General features: G+C 44.2%; 1 protein-coding gene across 5 annotated transcripts in view; it reads left to right on the forward strand.

Annotated features, from left to right (window-relative positions):
- ARHGAP26 (Rho GTPase activating protein 26) overlaps nt 1-19,839 on the forward strand; it is a 703,968-nt gene that overhangs the window by 555,359 nt on the left and 128,770 nt on the right. The window lies entirely within an intron of this gene.

The following is a 19,839-nucleotide window of genomic DNA, read 5'->3' on the forward strand; positions in this document are numbered from 1 at the left end:
TAGTCCCTATATTCTACTGAACTGATAGATTGTAAATTTGGCCCTTCCCCTCCCTTTGTTCGTGCCGTGAAGTCATTTCTTTGGGAGGTGTTGATACTCTGCTGAGGGAGATTATGGTTTGTTTTCATATTTCTACCAAGCACTTGCTATGGACGTTTTGGAGAGAGAGTATATACTCATATGTTTCCATAAAGGTTTCCACAGCTCTAATTATGAAGAAAGAGTGATATGCGTGTTAGTGAGAAGTAATTAGGCAGAGTCAAGGGTTTCCCCCTTATCGGTCAGTGTTTTTTCTTGCCATGCCATGTCAGAACTGCATTGTGATATTGTTATTTATAAGAAATATGTATTTGGTCATTCAAACGACCAAAATATATTTCTCATATATATGGTCTCCATCCACAATTTGTGGTTCACAGCTCCCTGAACTCTTGGAATTTCCTAAGTTTTGAGAGTGGGGGGGAAAAAAAGTGTCTTTTGTTATGGTAATGAGATGATTTTTGGAAAGCACCTAAGGATGGTGGCTGGCTGCCAATGGAAGCAATACTGTGATTAGAAGGTTGGAACTTGCAATCCTGTATCCTCCCAAACCCCCCATGACTGGAGGCTGGAGGTTGAATCAATTGCTAATGGCCAATGATTTAATCATGACTATGTAATGAAGCCTCCATAAAAACCAAGGAACGTGGGGTTTGGAGAGCTTCCGGGTTGGTGAACACATGGAGATGCTGGCAGAGTGGCCACCATGTAGAGGGCATGGAAACTCTTCACCCCTTCCCACACACCTGGCCCTGTGTATGTCTTTCATCTGGCTCTTTTGAGTTATATATATCCTTTTACTATATCCCAGTGATCTAATCAGTAAGTAACCTTTTTCTCTTGAGTTCTGTGAGCATTCTAGCAAATTAATAGAATCCAAGGAAGGTACTGTGGGAACTTCTGATACAGAGCTAGTAAGTCAGAAGCACAGGTGACAACCTGGATTTGGGATTGGCATTCCACATTGGAGGGAGTCATTGGCCTCTCTAATCTGTGGCCAGTCGGTCAGAAGCGCAGGTAATCTGCGCTTGCATCTGAGTGTGTGTGTGTGTATTGGGGGGCAGTCGTGTAGGACTAAACCCTTAACCTGTGGAATCTGACGCTATCTTCATGTAGATAGTGTCAGAATTGAGTTGAATTCTCGTACACCCTGCTGGTGTCCTGAGAATTGTTTGAGAATTGACGCTGCCCCCCACAGTAGAATTGGGTCCGGAATCCCAATTCATGAATGTTTAGAAAAATTAAAGCATAACAGAGAACATGCAAGTTTGCAAGGAGAATGCCCCCAAAATGTCAAAGAATCCTGTTGAAATGTGTTTAAAATAATGGGAACTGAGCTTTAAAAAGTAACTCCAGATGCTCAGATGACGGTCTGCTGCCTGTTCCATACAACCCAGTCAGGTGTTTGTTAAATGGAAAAGCTGGTTTAGATCTTACTTGCAAACTTTTGCACCCTTGCAGGGCCTGTCCCAAACAGAGGAAGTTCCAGATACACACACGTACTCCCACCAAGCATCTGTAGGGAGGCTCATGAGTGCTTTATGGCCACTGGATGGTAAGGAGGCCTCCACGCCTGCTGGGAGCAGCTAGACGAGAAGGTTAGGGACCAGCTGAAAGCAGTCGGGCTCCTCAAGCTGCACAGTGTGATGAGAACTTAATTGCACTGAGAGGGACCCAGAGTAAATGGGGATCCAGCAGAGCCAGTACTGAATTTTCCCATTTTTTGAATGCCCTGAGGATTGTTAGAAATCTTTAAAGAAAAAAGATTAAAAGAGAAAAACCAAAACCCTTAAGGTAGATCTGGAACAGCTGAGCCTGTTCATCTCCTGGTGGATGGTTCACTTTCTCTTTGTTGTTCCACTCTCTGCTCTCCCAACCCCAGTAAGTTCAGTCCATCTTTATCCCTAACCCAAGGGATATGCAACTGGACTATGCAAGTTACAGTCATGAACTTGACTTTTTGCCTTCCAAGGAATTTAAACCAATTTTGTTGCTAGAGGTATTTATTTTCTATCATTTCTGGAGCATTATACATTGTCTTTGATACTTAACATTGATTTTCTTTGGTTCTGTGAGGTTACATGACATTTCCTTGTTCATTTAACCATTAAGAAATCTACCTATAGACAAACTCTCATGCCTGTAAAGTGAGTCTGTCAGAGCCGATGTTAGAACACACAGACTCAAGTTCTCAGCCTGCTGTCTTCTTGGTCTCTGGAGCCTCTAGATTTGAAATGTCTCGGAGGAGATGGGTATAAATGAGCACTGCTGAATCCAGTAAGGAGCATTTATTTAGGTCTAAAAAAAAAAATTCTTTGGCACCCAGAGGAGTTCTAAGATTCCACTTAAACTGTATATTCTCGTTTACAGCACTGTCCTATTTTAAAATCAAGCAGTAAGGGAAAGTTAGCTTGGGACAAGGGGTTTGTCTGTTTCATTCCAGTTTTCTCAGGTTCAGACTTAACCTAGGATACGCCTGAGCTATTGTCCTCTGGTCCATTTGCTTAATGGTCAGCTTCCTTCCGAAGTTTTGGTTTCAGGGCTGGTTCTGCTGGAAAACCCAGTGTTTACTTCTCTCATTACCTACTATGTTTGCCTTGTGCATCACAGGCGTCTGGTTCAAAGGGACGACATTTTGTATTGTGTATTTTGTAAAGTACTCTTTTGAAACACTTTCCAAAATTGATTTCCTTTAACTGTGGAGGGAAAGTTAAGACATTTTCGATTTAATCCCAAGTAGAAATGCATTCAGAGGGAAGGAACGTCTTAAGGGGAAAGGATGAAAACTTCAAACCTCCAAGCAAATATGATTACCAGGGTACATCCAAATCACAGAGCTCTTGGGTTGATTTCAGACCTCAGAGGGAACATGAAAATTACAGGCAACTATGCACATATTTTTGTTGTGCCAGCTCAAATCTACTATGATAATTAGATGTTTTCTCTTTGGGTCCTAGGATCTAGTATACAGTCTGGAGTCATGTGCGTCAAAGCGCAGTGAGACTCACGTGGGTGCTTATCTACCTGGACATCGCGGGGCCCCACCCCCGGTCTACTAAACCCGACTGCCTGGGAATCTGCATTTCTGGTTTATTTCCCAGGACATTATGACACAAACAGTCTTTTCTGAATGGGCCATATGCAGGGATTTTCTAGGAGAGAGAAATGGTATTGAAAGGAATGGATGGGGATTTCAGAAGGTATTAGAAATAGAAAGAAGAAGCTCAAAGCAGTGAGTTCAAAAATATTTTATTTTCATAATTAAATTACTAAGAAAAACATATGATTTTGATTTACCCTATATTTACAATTCAACTTTGCTTTAAATTGAGTGTTCAGCAAATGACTCTTTTAAAACCACGCATAAAGCGTTTTTTATTAGTAAAGAAAATTGTCCCCAGCTAGCTGTGGGGCCTTATGGAAATCATTCCATCTCTTTGAGCCTCAGTTTTCTGAGTTTCCTTTCAATCATGTGATTCTATGCTTTTTCATCATCTAGAAGAGGGAGTAGAGAAGAAAATACTTCCCGATCTTATAATTGTAGAAGGAAATAAGAGCAGATGAGTAATAAAGACTAATTTCATGGTAGTGCCCTGGTGTTTACATATTATGATGACCCCAAGTACGTTGTGTATCCCCACACAGGCCATTCATAGTGGGTCATCGTAACTTCATTACAGTGTTTATGCTGCGAGGGAGGATTTCAGAAGACTCTCCTTATATCATGAGTGACTATTAAAAGTACCTTTTCACAGCTGGTTTTCCCAAGACGTATTGAGAAATAAATCTTAGCCTCTTTTCTTTTTTGAAGCTCCTGTTCCTTTGTTGCTAGCGTATTGTTGGAGAGTCACAGCCCTATTCTTGCTTTTCCAAGGAGATATTGTATCATTAGGATGCTTTGGGCTGTAAGAAACAGAAAATCCAATTCAAAGTGGCTTAAACAATAAGGAAATCTATTGTGTCATTACATACGATCAGTGCTGAGGGCCGGATAATTTCTCAGTTCATGAAATGCTCAGGTTATTTCCATGGTCCTGCTCACAGCCAGCCTTACAGTATGGGCTAGTTCCTCGCAGGGTCATAAGCTATTGCATTAAATCCTTGCACGTTAATGGTTGTCCAGAGGCAGAAAAGGCATTTCTTCTTTGAGTCTCCTTTTAAAACCTATGATGATACTTTTTCCTGAAGTTCTCCCAATGGACTTCCCATCACATCTCATTGGTTAGAAGCAATCGCCAGCAAGGGGAATGGGACCACCAGGGTTTTTTACACCGAACAGGATTTACCTGGGCCACTTGTGGGAGGCATGGGTCCCAGCATAAAAGCAGAGCTGTGAATAGGTAGCTCACAGTGCCTACTGCAAGGCTGAGGAAAAGAACATTTCACAGAGCACATTCAGTCTATTGAACGATCTTTGCATGGCACGCTAACTCAATCAAGACATATGGGACCAAAGGTCAATGTGGGAGGGAAGATGAATACATCTGCAATGTGGGCACATATACACTAAAATTCCAGGATTTGGGGGGTAGAGGGTGAGAGAGACATGCAAAAAGCAAAATCAACTGTAGTCCCATTGTTGCTGGCTGATTTCTTATTATTCTTTTCATTATCTTATTGTCTAGTGTATATTTGAATGTGTTACATGTTGTGACTTCTGTATGTTGTCGGGATCATTAAGGAATATTGTGGGGCAAATACTTGCCAGACAAGTGAGACTTTATCAAACTGTGTAGACTACATTGTCATTAGTTATCAAGGGTTGAGCACCTAGTGACTTGGCTGTTTTCTCCTTCCTGTGACTAGAGTCTGAGTACTTCCAGGTATTCTTGCAAATGAAGAAGGATGTATTCATATTTTCTTAATGATCTAGAAGCAGAGTGAATTGGGTTCATGTGAAAATGCCTGTAGTTATCCAGAAACTCATTGCCAGGCCTTGACACCCTGGAGGATGGGCCCTGGCGGTTAACTAGCATTCCTTGAAGTCCTTAAGAAAGAGTCGAAATAAAAGGAAGTTGGCATGGATACTTGGCAGGAACACATATCTTATACCTACACTCTAGTATTCTTTCTTCCTTAACCCCAAGTCTAGAGGATAAGATTTAGCTTAGTGAAGAGCTGTTGAACACATGAGGAGAGCTAGTTATTTCCTTGCCATCAAGCCTAGTCCAAACAAAATAGCTGTGGAATTTTACAAAGCACATGTACAAGAAAACAGTACCTTTGAGATGATGGCTTTCTAAGATGGAACGCTCCTGTGAGCGTCTCTGGCAGCCTTCCCTCAGCCATACACCCGGCTCCTGAACCTTTCTTCTCTCTAGTAACCACTGGACTCCCACTGCTGCCGGCACAGAATTGCTTGGCTGCTGGGCCGCTGGCGGTGTGGCCTCATACCCCCATGAAGCCACACTAACCACAGTTTTGAGTCCCATTTGGCTTCTGCCTCTCTGACTCCTACCCTGAACTGATAGTTCTGGTGATTTTAACCCTTAGCCATCGCCTGAATCCATCCACTTTTCTCTGTCTCCGTGGCTAGCCCCTTCCTCCCAGTCGGCATCGTGTCTTTTCCAGGCTGCTTCCCAGCACCTCCCCCCGGCTTCCTCTGGCTCCCTTCCAGTCCGCAGAATGCATGCTCTGCAGCCGGGTACTTGGAACACTGCAGATCTCACCGTGTGATTCCCCTGCTTCAAGAAAATGTCAAAGGCAGCTTCCCCACCGCTCTTAAGATAAAACTCTGGTCTGGACTGGACCCTTTCAGACTTTGCAGCCGCATCGCATGTCCCTCGTGACTGCCATTGCATCCCTATGGCGTGGAGTGCACTCACGGATACTTGCTGGGTAGAAGCATGATGGTCTCGTGACCATTCCTCAAATATTCTCTTCCCTGCTCCCTCTGTTTGCCTCTTGTAGCTCATTTTCCTCTGTCTGGAATGCTCTCTCTCTAGCCTCTGCTGCCAACGTCGACCTCATGCTTTAGCCTCAGCTCAGATGCCTCTGCCTACAAGAATCCTTGCTGCCTCAGGTGCCCTCGCACTTCCCCGAGCTCCCATCGCCTGTGCTTATTCCTCTTGTTTAGCGTGGCTCACATTCCACCTTTACCAGGTGTGTATCTTCTCTCTCCTACTGGGTCATAAGCTCCCAGGGGACAGGCAGTGTCATCTTTTATCTTTGTTTCTTACCTAGAGGTTGCAAACAAGGGCCTCTAGCCAGAGCAGCCCACACGTGTTCTATGTGGTATTGTTGTCCCACACCTTGCTGTTTTTAACATTTGGACAGGTTTCCAGCTTTTGTAACGGGGGTAATTGTACTTGAAAAAATTCAGGTCTCCTTGCTAACAGTTGGCTGGAACTGGAACTGAATAGAGGCCACACCCTATCCCCCCCCCCCCCCCATGCCTGCTTCAGTTTGCCTGGTCCCCAAACAGTCCCTTTGGCCTGTGTGCCTGGCCCACTCTTTCATGCCCCCTACCTGCCTGGCTACCGTGTAGGCATTTGGGTTTTCAGCCCAGGGCCTGACTAGCTGCTAATCCCCAAAGAGGGTCTCAATATTTGATGATTACATCAATGAATAAGCAGAACCGGGTTGGGAGAATTACTTCCTTGATCAGCTCTGTTTTACTCCTGCAAGATTTACTATTTCTGATTGGAGGACCCGGTTAGAAGTGGGAGATCTTGCCTGTTTATGTGTATGGGGTGGGGAGGAGAGTGTATTTTTTTTTTTAAGACTAAGAATGAGATTCTCAAAGGACCTGCTCTAGCTATTTTTGGCAGAGCTGAAGGAAAGTCTATTTAAAGGGACACTGCAAAGAGGACAACCACATGTTTTAGAGCAAACAGGCAACTTAGCACTTTAAATTAATGGAAATGCAAAAGAAGAAATTAGAGCTCAACCCTTATTTAGCCTAACTGCCAGACCTTTACTTACTTTCAACCCAGGAATTTCTGTCTCCTGTGGCCTTCCAACCTTCCGGGTTAGGGGAAGGAAAGATACAAGTTCAGTTTAAGTTTTTTGCTTACAAAAAGAAAAACAAAAAAATCAAAATTTCTGAATTCAAGGAACTAAATCTTTCACATCATAAGAAATGCCCCGTTCTGAAAGGGGAAATGCTTGGCTTCAAGCTGTTAAAACTCAGCAGTCTTAGTGCTCCTTTGATTTGGGTCTCTTGTTTGTTTTAAGTTGTTCCACTTTTGTTTGGGTTAAGTTTTTCAATGACTTTTCTGTTTTCTGATGCACTTCTTCCTCTTCTGCACCCTTGGAGTTCCCCTCAGATTCAGGAAGGAATGAAGAGGAGGACGCTGTCTTTTCCTTTCTTCGTGGCTGCCCCCATTTATTTCGGGGTATTATAAAAGTGAAAGTATTAACGGACACCATCGCAACTTAGTTTCTTCTTTGCCAACCCTTAGCAGAGCCAGATTTCTTTTTTATTTTTTTCTCCTTCTCCTTCTTCTTTTTTGTCTCTTTCATTTCTGATTTTATTTGCGTCCTCTTGTTCTTTTTCTTGGTGCGGTGAACAAAAGGATTGTCTGTTTATCTTTTCAAAAAACCAGCTCTCCATTTCATTGGTCTTTTCTACTGTCTTGTTAGTCTCTATGTCATTTATTTCTGTTCTGATGAGCCATATTTCTTATGCATTTTCTCCAGGGGTGCTTTCGTTAAATGTCTTTCTTTGTGGCTGAGCAGCAGTTTCTAACTGATTCTGCCACTCGCACTGTTTGGAACACTCTCTTGCTGCATCCTCTTTTCATTGCATGGTGAACATTATCGGTGATACTTATTGTATTACACTGACTGGTTTCCCGACTAATTCTTCACATCTATTGTAGCTCAAATGTGGCAGCTGCAGCGAGGCAGCTGGCAGACTTCTAGGTAGTTGCAGTTCATCTGTAGGGGCTGAGAGCATGGTGGTTAAGAGAGAACATTCTGGAGCCAGACTGCCTGGTTTTGCTCTTGTCTATTCTGAAACCTTGCTTGAATTCACTTTTCTCTGTCCGAGTTTCTTCATATGAGAGAGGAGAATTAATAATTGTTTCAGAAACTTTTAAATTAGCACATCAGATTCTCCTAGCTTCTCCGCTGTATATTTCAGCCCCCACTGGAGTGACCAGTTGTGTAACCTCCAGCTCACTTTATATAAGTGCAGCCTGAAAGCTTGTAGCTTCATGCCTATACCATGTGTGTCCTGCCTCTTACCTCCCGCATGGCACAAAGTGGCATGCACACATGTCCAACCTGGAAGCAAAGAGGTCTTAAAAAAACTCCCGGGGGTAACCTTTGAGTAACGGGAGGTTGGAGCTGTGCATCCTAGATAGTCGTCATCAGACAGCCTTTTGGAAGATGGGCCCCAGAGACTGAGCCGGTATTGGTCCTTGAACCAGGCAGTGGCTAGCTTTTCTGCCTCATGCCCCTGGGGACTCCCTAGTAGCGTGGAAGCCTTTACCTCAGTCTCTGCTTTCTGGGAAACCTCAAGACAACAATAGTTTCTACTCTTTTAGAGTTGTTCTGAGGATTAAGTTAATTAATTCACATAAAGATCTTAGAAGAACGTCTGACATGTAGTACAGCATCCATAATGTAAGCTTTTACAATCTGTTTGAGAAATCGGGGTGGAGGCAGGAGGGTCATGGAACTGTGCCTTCAGGTGAGGGAAGACAGGGGAATCGTTCAAACAGTTAAACCAGACAGTCATTCTTACTGATGGGATGGGGCTTTCTTCACAGTCTGTTACTGGCCAGCCAATCCCTTAGGGCTGGATGCTGAAAACACCTTACACACGGCTCTTATCTTGGGAGATTTTTGAGTGTGCATGTGTTTACTTTGCTTTGCTTTTGTTTCCTTGGCAGCTTAGTTTCTGTGTGTTTGGCCCAAAGGGCTGAGCATCTGTCTCACCCTTCCTAGCGAAGGAGGAGCCAGCACAGGGTCCTCTGGGAGAAAGAGCCATTGCTGTTGGCTCTCAGGTCCTACCTGCCACCAGGTCTCGCCCTTCCCTGTGAGTCTTCAGGGCTACTCAGGATGAAGATGCCCCCCCCCACCCACCCCCCGTAGGGTATAGGGTAGCCAGTGCAGCTTTCTGAAAGCACAAGCTCCTGGGGCTGGTCTCTACGGGAAGTTAGCAGCTACTCACCCTCACCCTCCTGCAGCTTGGGGTCGCAAGGCTGATTTCATCTCAGAAGCAGCTGTCTTGGCTGCAGTTTAATAACTCTTAATTTCCGGTAGGGGGACAACACGTTATATCATGAAGACTCATCTTAGTCTGCACAGTCTGGAAATTTCCACTCGTCTTTGTGATCTTCAAAATGTCCCTCTTTGTGGGAGAGTCTGACTTTCCTTCTTTCTTACTCGGTGTGACCGCCCTCTCAGATGCCATTCCCAGATAAAACACTGCCATCCACTGTGAAAATGCTTCTCCGTGCCTCCAGATCACCCCTTAGTGCATTCCTCACGTGGATTTCCTTCCCCGAGTTACTGAATTGAAGTATTAATCTACACTCTAAGGAAAGTTGTACATGTATGTATTCCTCTCCATTCTGTCTTGGTAGACATTTTATAGTTCAACTGGAAAGAGAGTTTGAAGAAATATTCAGGCAATTTGAATTTTGGTGTCAGTCCTTTTTGCTTTCTCACATGTATAGAAGTGTTTTTCTTCAAGTACTTTGGCATACTGATTTAGCATTTCCAATTTGGTATTCTAAGTGTAAATCATTATTTCTTGGTTCCGTGCAGTAGGTGTAGAGGAACCCATAATGTTTGGCTTGTTAGTATATTGCAAGCAGGCCTTCCTATGCACTTGCATAGGATTTGATAGACTAGGATCATTATTTTGTTAAAGTCAAACTTTCAGTGAGAAAATGGGGTAACCATAGGCCTCAAGAAAGATTTGGTCTTTGGTCGTAAGCAACAGAAGTGAACTGTGGTTATTTATAATAAAAAAAAAAAAAGAAAGAAGAAAGGAATTTATTAGACATCTTCTTGGTCAATCACATAATTGGAAGTAGAGTTGAACCACTGGAAAGCAACCACAAGGGGCCCTTATGTGCTTGGTATCTACCACATGTCTCTACACCATTCACGCTCCTGGATGATTGACTCGATGCAATCAGGAGGACTTCCACAGGCCATACCCAGCCCACCACCATACCCACACCTTTGCCCACGTTTCTGCCCTCCCTCCCTGTGTGATCGAGGAGCAGTCAGTGCCCCCAACTCAAGGCACCCCCTTCTCCTGGGGCACTGGAGCTGTTTTCCGATTGCATCCATCCAGACTTGGCTCCAACACCTTGTCTCTCTCTGTCCTCTATCACTCATTTTTCCGTCTCTACTGAATCTTTCCCATCAGCACATGTTGTCATTTCTGTGGTCCTTCATAAGTAAAAAAAAAAACAGCACAAAAAAAAAGGAAAAACTTTCCTCAGTCTTGCATCCCCTTCTAGGTACCATCTCATTTCTTTGAGCTCTTCTCAGCAGAATGTCTCACATAGTCGTGTGAGTTGCTCTTCCCAAATCCTCTCTTGAACCTTCTCCACTCAGGCTTTTGCACACTCTGCCCCACCAAAATACTGAAATGCCTCCTGCTGGTGTTGCTACATCAGTTTCAGATTTCCCTTCCCTGATGGTTCTGATGGATTTAACGCAGTTTCTCACTCCTGTCTCCTTGAAATGCTATCTTCCCTTGGCTTCCAGGACAACACACTCTCCTGGTTTTCCTCCTGCCTCCCAGGCGGCTCCTTTCCAGCCTCGTCTGTGGTGCCCCAGGACTCAGTCCCTCTGTGCGTAGACCTCAGCGGCCCTCCTCGCCTCCCCTCCCCTCCCCTCCCCTCCCCAGTGAGGTCTTGTTCTAAGATCGCAGACCCCAGCCCCGATGCTCCCTCCACTAGAATTGCTTCAGTTTTTTTTTCATAGCACATATTACCATCTAATCTACTATATATTTGACTTGTTTATTGTTTTCTTCTCACTGAAATGTAAGCTCCACGAGGTCAGCGATTTCTGTCTGTGTCTACACTGCTATACATCCCTAGGCATCTAGAACAGTGCCTTGCACATAGTAGGAGGCACTCCACAAATATTTGTGGAATAATGAATGAAATAAAGGGTGGAAAGGATCCAGGAAACTCATTAGCCTTTTGGAAGCACTACTTTTGGAATGTCTCATAGCTCAGTTTCCCAGAATGCCTGATTCTGTTTTGGCATGAGTTGGCACTTCACAAAAGCTGGAAGCCTCCCTTCAGAACACGTCTTCAGACATGCCCAGGACCCAGAATCATCTCCAATAGTGTGAGATGGAGTGAAGGTTTTAGCTTGATTCACCAACCCCCAGAACTAGACACATTTAAACACATTTCCTCAAGTCACCAGGCAAATGGGTTTTCCTGTGTCAAGCATATCTCAGGCTAGCAGGCTAGTCAGGTTTTCTTGTTCTCGTTATTGAAAGATAACCTTGACATTTTGCTTCTTTAAGAATTACACTTCCCTTCTCACTCGAACTGCCACTTAAACTGCTTTGCATGCCACCTAAATGTGAGTTTCCTTTCCAAAATTGTTGTTTGTTTCACAGGGTTCATCTCCCTGGCCCTAGGCAACTGGTTAATGAAGCAGAAAACACTGGCAAAACCGTAGGTTATCCTTTCCTTGTCATGTTATTAATGTGTTACAAATCTTGACATGACTAGCCCCATCAGAAATTGTTTTAGTCATACTTAAGTCTGATCTTAATTGAAACTTAAGGCATACCTCATGCAAATGTCTCGATGCTTTCCACCCCTCCTAAGCCTCCCTCGTAGGGAATGGGGCGAATCCAAAACTGAATTCTAAATAAACTCTATATAAAGGATCCAAAATAGTGCCTCATTTTAAAATAAAGCCAAAAGAAAATGTTCCAAAGTGAAGCACTTTCAGTAGCAAAAATTCTAAGTTGGGATTTGGCAGCTTGTTCAAAACGATGCTCTCTGGTGTTATTGACAATCAGGGGGCATCTCTGATGAAACTTGCTTAGACAGAGCTGGACTGACATAAAGAAACATGACAGCCCAGTTGGCGTCATTCATTCAGCATGTGTGAGTTTATTGAGCACCTGCTATGGACGAGGCACTAAATTATCCAAGATGCTAATCACTTATTTCTCTGAGGAGGTGGTAGGAGAGATCATTGGCCCAACAGGCAAGGGGTTCTAATCCTGAATTTTTACAGACTCATTTGACGTGCAATCTTGAACAAGTTTACCAGGCCTTAGGTTTCTTCATCTACAAAATAAGGGGGATTATTTTTGTATTAAAAAAAAACCACCACGCACAGACATCCACACGCACGATGCAGTTAAGGAAAACAGAATCTAGAAGGATAGCCATAATATCTTAGCTGTCGTTACCTCTAGATGCTTGGGTTTTCTTCTCTTGGCTTCTTCATGTTTGAATTTTTATAAAATGACCATGTGTGCTATTTAAAAAGTAGTAATTACTTTTCACGAGTGGAGCAGACTCTGTGACTCTTTTAATTTCGAAGACGTCTGTGATTTTATGCATGGGCTGGGTAGGACAGGACCGGGCACTTAATCCTTGGGTATTTTGAGACAGCATCCCTGTTGTCTGCTTTTCTGCTCATTGCTTTTCTACTCAAGAGTGGGCAGCAGGGAGAACGGAGAATACATTTTAGCAATGCTGGAGATGCTGGTAAAACTTAACCGGAAAAGGTTTGGGCTTTTTTCCCAACTGGTAAGACTAAGGACTTTCAACTATACCAATTTTTTTCTCACTTCCTTAGCCATTAGTTAATTGAATGTGAGTTTTACTGTTAGGGTAGAACTGGTCTGAAATAAAAGAAAAATAACAATAAAAAACGGGCAATTGCTTTTTGTTTCTATATTGTCTTTGTCCTATTATCAGGTACTGGGTGAGTCCACTGGCTTTTCACCCACCATAGACCCCTTTCTTTTCTTCTGCTGGGCCTTTTCCAGCCTGTCTGGTATTCTGAGCTTTACCCACCTCTCTGCTCAGATCTGCTTAAAGCAGGGATTTGGAAAACCCTGCTGCTGGTTTTTGTATGGCCCACAGCTCTGAATGGTTGTTTACATTTTAAAATAGTTGGGAAAGAATCAAAAGATGAATAATATTTCCCAACATGAAAACTGTATGAAATTCAAATTTTTGGTGTTCATAAAGTTTTATTGGCACAGTGCCACATGTATTTATTTACGTATTATCTGTGGCAGCCTCCGAATTACACTGGCTGGTTGAGAAGTTGTAAGTGAAACCATTTGGCCCTCAAAGCCTGAAATGTTTACTGTCTGGTCCTTTAGAGAACAGGTCTGCCTGCTCTGTGCTCGAGATTCCTTTTTCATTGGCTGTCTTTGAGCGAAGACCTGTTCAGATGCGTTAACTCCTTCAAGGGATATTTATCGAGGGCCTCCAGGATCAACATTTTATAGAGCTACGTAAATAAACATTGAATAGAATGACTTCAGTTTATCATCATCAAAATATAAAATTTTCTTTTAAGAGGAGTCACTATTAGCTATCCACTTCTGGGCAAAGGGGAATAGACTTTTACATTAAAATTGCAGTTTTCATTTGCTTTAAGTTTTATTTTTTTTAATGTTTCTCGGTACATTTAAAAAGGTTTAACTCTACTATGCTGAGGATTTTTTTTTTTTTTTTTAATAAAAAGGAGATCTCTGGGCCCTGTTCAAGATCTCCTCAATCATAGTATTGGGGGCTTAGGTAGGGAGGGCAGGGACTTGGAGTTTTAATAATCTCCCAACTGATTTCCACCTACAACTAAACTCTGGGAACCACTACTAAGGATAATATTGATGTTATCTTGTTAAGGATATAATATCCTACTAAGGATAATATTGATTAAACATGCATTTCTAAAAGGTGGTATTAACTTTATTTTTTCAAATTGTTTTCCCCTTCCTATCTTCTGCTATTAGCCCCTGAAGTATACAGAGCTCTTTAAAGTTTCCCCAAGAGAATGGGAAGGAATCCATATGATTCCTCAAAACATGCCCTGTCTCCCTCTTCTCTTCCTTTCTTCTTCTCCTTTTTTTTTTGGAAAAAAATTAGAGCAAAATGTACAAAAATTATTTGAAATATATATTTATATATGGAATACATATTTTATATGTGTTGCTGTAATTTTTCACATATATATTGATATATAAATATGTGTCTGTGTGTATATATGTGTGTATATATATGTATATATATAAAATCAGTTAACATTTATCCTAGTCGTGTTGTCTCTCTCATGTTAACACTGAAATCCTCCTTTGGCTCCTCTCCAGTCCTATTCCCTTTGCCCTTCAGTGGAAAGTTAACATGAATTTTAGTGTGTATCCTTTTGAACTATGTTTTGATACTTCAACATTGATTTTTTTGGTGTTCAAATACAGACGTCTGATATTTGTGTGTATGTGTCGTAATTTCAACTTACGGCATCAGAGTGTACTCGCACTTTCCAGCTTGCGTTTTTCGTTGTTTCATCTTTCCTCTAAACGCTGTGCCACATAGAAGTTATCCCTTTCCCCTATTGATAGACACGTAGAGTTCTGTCCGGTTTTCTGCCATTATAAATAATGCTGCAGTGAACATCCTTGCAGGTATTCTTTTGCAAATGTGTGAGTTTTCGCAAACTATGTACGTAGTAGTAGGATTTCAGAGATTTATGCAGCTTCCTTTTTTTTTCTCTTTTTTTTTTTAGATACTGCCAAATTATTCTCCACAATGACTGAATCGGCTTATGTGCCTGATACAGTTTCCATTTGGAGCGAGAGATGGTTATGGTTATAGGCACAGAATAGTTCACATGGCACATCTTGTGTCCCAGGCGGTGTTGTTTGAATGCATTAAGTGTGCAGGAGCTGGTATGGTACCATCTAATCTCAGCTGTAAATGATTTAAGCAGAAGTCAGCTAGGCTACAGACACGGAGGTGGTGGAATGGGGGCCTAGAGTCTCAGGGAAATAAGAAGAACCAAAGAACCAAAGGGGTGAATCTCTTCATAGGTTTACTGACCTATTGATGTTCAACCGCCCAGAGAGATGTGACAAAGAAACACCCTGCACCTGTTCTTCTCATTTTCCTCAGTAGAGCCTTGGCAGGTCCTGTTTCTTCTCAAATATTAAGGCTGCTGACCTGTGCCACAGCCTCCATGAAATAGCCCCGGCACCCCGGAGGCCACGCAGCTGCAGACACACCTTACAAAGCTGCAAATGACTGGGCTCCAGGGGCTCCTGGCTTCACAGGTCGCTGTGGCTGTGGGAGCCACCGCTTCTGGCTTGCAAGGATAAGGCCCTGGCTGCCATCTGCTTTGTGGAGTCTCTTTGGAAGATATTTCTAACTGGTATGAGGAATTTCTAAAAGCAGACTGTGCAGAGAGAAGTCTGTCCTTCCAGCTTCGGGTCTGCAGTCATCTGGACCACCCAGAGGGCCTAGGGCCAGGAATACGCACTGCCCTGTGGCTCCCCAATCATGGGGGAGGGGCTGTAGCTGTTAGGGCGTACAGACTGAGCATCTCTCTCCTTCCCTAACCCTGCCCGCCAGGCATATCCTGAAGCCCCTGATTGTCTCTTGTCTATGCTGCCGGCCTCCAAAGGCCAGCTAGTCTTTGCATCCCTCTCATATGCTTTCTCACCATGGAAGTGAATCAACCCATAACTATTATGTTTCCTACTTCCTGTGAATGGAAGGAAAGGGGAAGGAAGGTGTGGGGACAGAGCCAGGAGTGCAGTTTCCAGGCTCTCGGCCTCACATAGAAAAGTGCTGGCTCGGGTAGTAGATAGCCGTCAGCTGTGATTGGATGGCCATCAGCTGTAACCAGTGAGCTGTTGGCCACTAATATAACTGCTGTGGCTATGCTAGCAGAAAGTGGGGACTAGCAAGAAGATGGTGGCTGGCAAGCGCGGACTGCAGTTTGGACGGCGGGTTGCGGACAGTGTGGCTCCTGCCTCCTGTGTGTCCAACCCAGCCTCCAGTGAGACCATAGTGGTGTGACTCCCCTACCTATGGCTCCGTGGGTGTTCCTTTTTGGCCTCACCATGTCCTGCGTACTTATGTGGGAGCGGGAGCTGAGACCCCGCAGGCCGCCCCGCACGACAGAAGAAAGGAAAGAAGGGAGGAAGGGAGAGAGGAAGGAGCTTAATAAAGAGAGAAAAGTCTTTACGACTAGGTTCCTGCGTTACCCAGCCAATAACATTATGGTAACTCAACAAAAAACATTCACCTGAAGGTAAATGAAGCCAGGACACAAAGTTGATGTGTCTGGCAGGGTTGGGACCAGGGCGAGCACACAAGAGAGTCACCTGGGGTGCAGAATCTAAGGAGGCAACAGCCTGTAACAAGCCTTTTTTTATTTTTATTTTTTGCTCCCCAGCTGTCTCTGTTGCCTTGCTGTGGTCCTGTCCTTGGCTGGGTTTAAGTGTCCATCATGAGCTTGTCGTCAGCATCCAGAGCTGAGTCTTTCCTCTCACTCCCTCGTTGACCGTGCTGGAGAATAGTTTGGTTCCGCTTCTCCTTAGTCTGCCATCTCTGACTGCAACTGGAATTTTCTGGCAGTCAATGGGAAGTGGGGATTTCAGAAACAGAATTTTGGTTTAGGGAGAACTGTTCAGGAATGTGTCTGTTGCAGCGTAGCATGGATAATTGAAAGTTGCCGCCCCCCCCCCCCCCCCATCAATAATTGAAATCTGGCTCTGTGTGCTACTGTGGCGAAATAGGAACGGGTGGGTTGGATTTGCTTAGGACCTGGTACAGCAACGTTAGACACCTTTGCAGGATCTGAGCTCTTTGGGCTCCTTCAGGACTTGGTCTGTGGCTGGCTGGTGAAACAGGTGACTGTGGTGAAGCCATGTAAGCAAATCGGTGGCAATAGAATACATGACATTGACCTGGCATTTTTGTTTCAAGGAACGTATCCTCCAGTCATGCACATTAGTCCCTCACCACGCTCTGCAAATTTGGACCCTAAAGGTAATTTCTAGCTGAATTGGACAAGAATAATATTGGCCATGGGAAAGGTCCTGCAGTTACCACATCATCTTGTCACAGGTTTAACTTTTCCTTTGGTTTCTCATAACCAGTCCTGCAGAAGACCTTTTCCTCCCTCCTTTAAGTTATGCTCCATTGAGAGTACCGGCTTAGCCACGTCCAAGTGCAAAGTCAACTTGGGAGGAGTAAAGAGATGGGAGGCCACAAGGGATCTATGTGGTTGGACAACAAAACAAGCTGCGTGGGGTAAGCCTAGCTGCTTTTGAGATTGCTCGAGCAGAAACCCACCTCCCACTTTCCCCTTCTCTGCCTTTACCTCAGCATGCAGGCACGCACCTCTGCTTGCTGGCCTTCACTTGAGTCTTCGCTACCCGGCTAAGGCCATTCCATCTTTGCACTTAGCAGGGGAAAAAGGCAGATGGGCAGATCACCCAGGAAGCTCAGTTTGCCGTTTCAGAGTTAGCTGCCGTTTCGGAGTTAGCCGTGCTGTGCAGCTAATTTGATTATCACATTTAACTGAAAACACCTGCAGGGTCTGCCAGACAGCGTCCAGCCAGCCTGGTATTGTGGGCCCCATACAAACCCTTCTCACTGTCAGACTGGATTAAGTGAATGTGTTTTGAAACATATGTGCCTTGTCAATGCCTTGGAGCAAGTACTTGCATCCTTTAGGTGATTCCGGGGGATAGAACGAGGAGGCACAAAGGGCCTGTTTTGCCTCTGGACTCACGTCCCTATAGCCTTAGCCTGGTGCTGTTTGTAGCAGTTGATCCAATGGTGCATCTTGCCTGGGGAAATGAGCTTGTTTGATGCAGGCGAGGCAGGGCCTGAGTGCAGGCTAGAGATAGGAGGTGAGATACAGAATTCTCTCCTTGCCCCAGATCTAGGCGCATATTGCCTCATTGTCTTCCCTTTCAAATGATCGAGCCAGCAGCCAGCCCAGCTTTAAGACATCGGGATGGAGCCTCAGGCATGTGACCTAGTTCTTGATGACGGGTATTTTGAACCACTCCAACATGAGTTCAGATGGCCATTCTACTAAGGCGGTGCCTGTCCTTCTGTTTCCTGTGAGATGTGTGTTGGCCCGATCTGTGTAGGACTGCTAGGAGCCTTTCGCTGATTCAGTCTTCAAATACTGGGGTGCTTATTATATGCCAAGTGCTATTCTAGGTATGGGGATATAGCAGTAATCAAGACAAAATCTCTCCTCTCCTGGAGGAGAGAGGCAGATATTTGTAAATATTCCTTGAGCGCCTATCAGTATTATTTCTTGTGAGTATAGCAGTGAATTTTTTAAATATATGGTATCAAATACAGACTCAATGTATTATAAAGATAATTTGGGGAAGTGTTAAGTACTCTCAGGGGAGATTATGCAGTTAGAATGATGGGAGTAGACAAGGAACTATTGGATCAGGTGGTCAGAGGAGGTGACATTTAAGTCACCACCTGAATGAAGTGTGAGAGCAAACCCTGTGAAGAGTTAGAGGAAGACTCTTCAGGCAGAGGGAACAATAAGAGCAACAGCCCTGAGAAAGGAACCTGCCTGACATGGAAACACACTTGGCTTATTCAAGGGACAATAAAGTCAGTAGGGCACAAGCTGAATTTGGAGAACTAAGCAGGGGGGGCATGCGAAAAAGTTTGAATTCCATTTCCATTGTAATAGGAAGTCACTGGACCATCCTGAGGGGTTGAGTGACGTGGTCTGTTTTTGTTACTGTTTTCTCCAAGATTGCTGTTTCTCTCTGGAGAATGAGCCGAGTGTGGGCAGGAGTGAAGTCAGGGAGACCACCTGGGAGGCTGTTGCAGGAGCCCAGATGAAAAGCATTGCAGGCCCGAACTGGGATGGTAGCGGTGGAAATAGTAAGAAGTAGTCAGATTTGGAATACACCTTGAAGATAGGGCTGACAGGATTAAGTGATGGGAAGGATGTGGAATGTGAGGGGAACCCAGGATGACTCCTGGAATTCTGCCTTCCTACAGGGAAGAAAGGGACGTCTCGATTGGCTGTACTGGTGTGGTGGGGTGCGTAGGTGTCAGGGAGGAACATACTGAGGCATTCTCCTGAGAGCTCTCAGTATATAGGTGCTTTTTCTTCTGTGTGTAAACGTTGGACTGATGAGATCACTGAGGCTGCCCTGTGTGGCAGACGAGAGGTCCCACGGCAGAGGCCTGGGCTCTGCAGCATTTAGTGTCCTAGTGAGTCCTAGTTAGGACTCACGCCTTAGACAATGAACTAAAATCAAACTCTGGAAGACTAAGCCTGCCATTTGGGGAATACGTTACTTGGTTTATTTATGATAATGACCATGTGATTGGGTTTCCATTGATGTATTTGGAAATGGCACATCGTTTAAGAGTTTTAGCCCTATAGTTGGACTGACCTGAGTTCAAATTCCAGTTATGCCACTTAGAACGGGGAGACCTCCTGTGATTATCTCACGCCTGGGCCCCTGTGTCCTCATTTATAAAATGGGACCTGCCTCAGAGTCGTGTTGTGAAGATGGAGTGAGTCGATGCCTGCAAAGTGAATGTCACAGTTTCCGGCATGTGGTAAGGGCTCCAAAATGGCACCGGTGATCTCGTTAACGCTTAGGGGCTTTCACTGGGAATGTTTAATACTTGGTGGAATACTGCATTTTCTACTTGTATTTTTGGGATCTTAATTTACTCTTTATAACTGCTGTTTGGTATCTGTTGCTGGCTCTCAGCTTGGTGATGATGCCCCAGTTGCTTCAGCCTGACCCTTGCCCCAATACCCCAGTATAATAATTACGTCACCCTGGAAGTGTTTGGAGAAATTCCTTCAGGGTGAATG

This window comes from Rhinolophus sinicus, linkage group LG10 (assembly GCF_036562045.2).
Source record: "Rhinolophus sinicus isolate RSC01 linkage group LG10, ASM3656204v1, whole genome shotgun sequence".
Classification (NCBI taxonomy): domain Eukaryota; kingdom Metazoa; phylum Chordata; class Mammalia; order Chiroptera; family Rhinolophidae; genus Rhinolophus; species Rhinolophus sinicus.